We start from the raw sequence: 5,000 nt of genomic DNA on the forward strand, positions 1-5,000 counted from the left end.
TGTGTTGTTGTGGTTGAGGCTGAGGTAGTCCTTGACAGGCAGGACATTGCAGCATGAAAATCTCTGAGACCGCCTTCTGCCGCACGAATCCCAATGAGGGCTAGGTCCCACAGAGTTGGCCTTCTCCGGGTCCCGTCGACTAAGCAATGTCGTTTGGCGGGACCCAGGAGAAGACCCTCTGAAACCAGCTCCCCCCAGATATCAGAGCTGCCCCCACCCTCCTTGCCTTTCGCAAGCTCCTTAAAACCCACCTCTGTCATCAGGCATGGGGAATTTAAATTTCTCTTCCCCCTAGGCTTATAGAATTTATACATGGTATGCTTGTATGTATGAGTGGTTCTTTAAATTGGGGTTTTTTAGATTGTTTTTTAATATTAGATTTGTTTACATTGTCTTTTTATATTGTTGTTGGCCGGCCCGAGTCTTCGGATAGGGGCGGCATACAAATCTAATAAATACAAATACAAAATATGATCTTGTCGGCAATACTTAGATCATGTTTAAGGCGTTGTAGTTCTAAGCTTTCAAGACCCAGGATTATAAGTCTAGTTTCGTAGGGTGTTCTGTGAAGGAATGAAGGGCTCTTCTGGTGAAGTATCTTTGAACATTTTCAAGGGTGTTAATGTCTGAGATGCGATATGGGTTCCATTGGCCCATCATTGAAGAATGGCTGAAGGGTTTATCTAGAGCAGTCCTTCTCAAATAGGGGGGGGGGGCTTTTTGCACCAAACAATAGCACACACAACAGAGAAGGAGATATGAAGTGCAGATAACAAGCCCTTCAGAGTCACCACATTGCCTCACATTTTCTCTCTCTCCCTCTTTAAATGCAGATGTGCCATTTAGTCCAAACGTTGTAGTAATCTGAATCTTTTTGTCCTTTTAGTTCATAGAAACATAGAAACATAGAAGTCTGACGGCAGAAAAAGACCTCCTGGTCCATCTAGTCTGCCCTTATACTATTTTCTGTATTTTATCTTAGGATGGATATATGTTTATCCCAGGCATGTTTAAATTCAGTTACTGTGGATTTATCTACCACGTCTGCTGGAAGTTTGTTCCAAGGATCTACTACTCTTTCAGTCAAATAATATTTTCTCATGTTGCTTTTGATCTTTCCCCCAACTAACTTCAGATTGTGTCCCCTTGTTCTTGTGTTCACTTTCCTTTTAAAAACACTTCCCTCCTGGACCTTGTTTAACCCTTTAATATATTTAAATGTTTCGATCATGTCCCCCCTTTTCCTTCTGTCCTCCAGACTATACAGATTGAGTTCATTAAGTCTTTCCTGATACGTTTTATGCTTAAGACCTTCCACCATTCTTGTAGCCCGTCTTTGGACCCGTTCAATTTTGTCAATATCTTTTTGTAGGTGAGGTCTCCAGAACTGAACACAGTATTCCAAATGTGGTCTCACCAGCATTCTATATAGCGGGATCATAATCTCCCTCTTCCTGCTTGTTATACCTCTAGCTATGCAGCCAAGCATCCTACTTGCTTTCCCTACCGCCTGACTGCACTGTTCACCCATTTTGAGACTGTCAGAAATCACTACCCCTAAATCCTTTTCTTTTGAAGTATTTGCTAACACAGAACTGCCAATACAATACTCAGATTGAGGATTCCTTTTCCCCAAGTGCATTATTTTACATTTGGAAACATTAAACTGCAGTTTCCATTGCTTTGACCATTTATCTAGTAAAGCTAAATCATTTACCATATTACAGACGCCTCCAGGAATATCAACCCTATTGCACACTTTAGAGTCATCGACAAATAGGCAAACCTTCCCTACCAAACCTTCCCCTATGTCACTCACAAACATATTAAAAAGAATAGGACCCAGAACAGACCCTTGTGGCACACCGCTTGTAACCTGACTCTGCTCAGAATACTCGCCGTTAACAATAACTCTCTGATGTCTACGCTTCAGCCAGCTGCAAATCCACTGAACTATCCAGGGATTAAGTCCAATCTTCACTAATTTATCTATCAGCTCTTTATGTGGAACCGTATCAAAGGCTTTGCTGAAGTCCAGGTAGGCAATATCCACGGCACCACCTTCATCGAACACCTTTGTGACATAGTCAAAGAAATCAATGAGATTAGTCTGACATGATTTGCCTTCAGTAAAGCCATGCTGATTTGGGTCCAATAAGTTATTGTTTTTTAGGTGCTGATTTATCCTCTTTTTGAGTAGAGTCTCCATCATTTTAACTACCACTGATGTCAAGCTAACTGGCCTGTAGTTACCAGCTTCTTCTCTACTGCCCTTCTTGTGGATAGGCACAACACTGGCCATTCTCCAATCCTCAGGAACTTCTCCTGTTAACAAGGATTGGTTAAACAAATCAGTCAGGGGGGTAGCAATGACAGATCTGAGTTCTTTAAGAACTCTGGGGTGGATGCCATCTGTACCCCATAGTTCTATTGTCAGTTTATCCATTTCCACACACCAATATATATTTATCAATCAACGTGTTATCCAATGGAATATTACCCTCTTTTCAGTATTGAACATAGACAATTCTTGCTGCCGTGATGATATGCAGTGATAAATGTTGTTCTTTTTTTGTTATGCCTAATAAAAAAAATTCAGGAGTGTTATTCTATTTTCTTTTCTGTGATCTGTTGCAGCCAGTCACGAATCTTTTTTGCAGTAATTTTTTGCTTTGGGGCATAACCACCACATGTGAAAGAAAGTACCTACCATGTTTCCCTGAAAATAAGACACTGTCTTATATTAATTTTTGCTCCAAAAGTTGTGCTACGTCTTATTTTCGGGGGGTGCCTTATATTTCTCAAATAAGACAAATTCAAAGGCAGAAAAGCTGACACCCCCAAAGGAAGTGTACCGTACGGTGCATTGATTACGGTACGGTACCTGTCAGTATGGCACCCACACACACAAACGACGGCACTTATATGGTACAACAGTATACTCCCGCTATTGCAGCTTCCGGCCACCAGAGGAACTACAGTCTACGCACTGTAGTGGAGACTGTAATGGCGGTGAGACAGCAGCAGACTGTGTCTGCTGTACTGGATGGTACAAAGCGATGGCAGGGGACACCACATTATTACGGTACCACTATGAACAGCTTTGAATGGTACCGTATGTTTTTCCACCGTACCGTATGTAAACTTGACTATGCCTTATTTTCGTGGGGTGCCTTATATTAGCAAATTCTGCAAAACCTCTGACATGCCTTACTTTCGGGGTACGTCTTATTTTCGGGAAAACAGGGTATGTCTTTTTTGCATTTCCAACTGCCCTTAAACTATTTCCTATATTTTATCTTAGGATGGATCTATGTTTATCCCAGGCATGTTTCAATTCAGTTCCTGTGGATTTACCAACCACGTCTGCTGGAAGTTTGTTCCAAGCATCTACTACTCTTTCAGTAAAATAATATTTTCTCACGTTGCTTCTGATCTTTCCCCCAACTAACCTCTGATTGTTTCCCCTTGTCCTTGTGTTCACTTTCCTATTAAAAACACTTCCCTCCTGAACCTTATTTAACCCTTTAACATATTTAAATGTTTTGATCATGTCCCCCCTTTCCCGTCTGTCCTCCAGACTCTACAAATTGACTTCATGAAGTCTTTCCTGATAGGTTTTATGCTTAAGACCTTCCACCATTTTCGTAGCCCGTCTTTGGACCCGTTCAATTTTATCAATATAGAAACATAGAAACATAGAAGACTGACGGCAGAAAAAGACCTCATGGTCCATCTAATCTGCCCTTAAACTATTTCCTGTATTTTATCTTACAATGAATATATGTTTATCCCAGGCATGTTTAAATTCAGTTACTGTGGATTTACCAATCACGTCTGCTGGAAGTTTGTTCCAAGGATCTACTTTCAGTGAAATAATATTTTCTCACGTTGCTTTTGATCTTTCCCCCAACTAACTTCAGATTGTGTCCCCTTGTTCTTGTGTTCACTTTTTCCTATTAAAAACCATTTTGTAGGTGAGGTCTCCAGAACACGGTATTCCAAACGCGAATGTGAAATTATTGCTTTCTCTGCTGGAATTATTTGTGATGCAAAACTTGTTTTAAGCCTCTTTTGTTCTCATTTTAAATTAAGGATAAGGTGGTTGTATTTCTTATGCGCTTTCCAATTCCTCATAAGCCAGTCCATGAGGGCACCGTCCCTTGAAAGACAAGGCAGGAAGTTATTAAACGGACGGCTGGATGAATGAGGGCAGAAGTATAATTTATAATCTTTTTACGATGTGGAGGATTTTTTCGTGGATGGCAAAAGAATTGACGAAAGAACAGGGATTAGGCGACTGCGGGGAAAGCCCTTGGGGGCTTTCATCACAGCATAACCACTAAAGTGCTCTTCCTAGAGTCAGATAAACTGCCCTTTCCCAAAGGTGCATTAATATAACACCATTTCCATCAATGCAAAACTAGACTAATGGGGCCAAATTCTATGGATATACATATTGTGTGTATATAATACACACAGAGTAAACCAAAAAGAAGAAGAGGAGGAGGAAGAAGAAGAAGAAGAAGAGGAAGAACAGGAGGAGGAGGAGGAAGAAGGAGAAGAGGAGGAGGAGGAGGAAGGAGAAGAGGAAGAATAAGAGGAAGAGGAGGAAGAAGAAGAGGAAGAAGAAGAGGAGGAGGAGGAGGAAGAAGAAGAGGAAGAAAAAGAGGAGGAGGAGGAAGAAGAAGAGGAGGAGGAGGAAGGACTAGATTAGGATCTAGCCAGCCTGCATAGGTCTATCACAATAGGCTTTATTAGGTTTTTCCCCCCCTCAAAGCAAATATTTCTGTACTTAGGCATACTCAGAGGTTATGTGCCAAAGGATGAAGGAAGTTTACAAGACACTGGCAACGGATTGCAACATTGTGTGTCATTGGTGTAACAAATGGGCTTTGAGGTCTGAATTCTGATGCCCCATTTCTCTCTGTGTGTATGTATGTGAGTATCTATGCCTTTATCTCTCTCTCTCTCTCTCTCTCTCTCTCTCTCTCTCTCTC

Source organism: Erythrolamprus reginae, chromosome 7, assembly GCF_031021105.1.
Source record: "Erythrolamprus reginae isolate rEryReg1 chromosome 7, rEryReg1.hap1, whole genome shotgun sequence".
Lineage (NCBI taxonomy): Eukaryota > Metazoa > Chordata > Lepidosauria > Squamata > Dipsadidae > Erythrolamprus > Erythrolamprus reginae.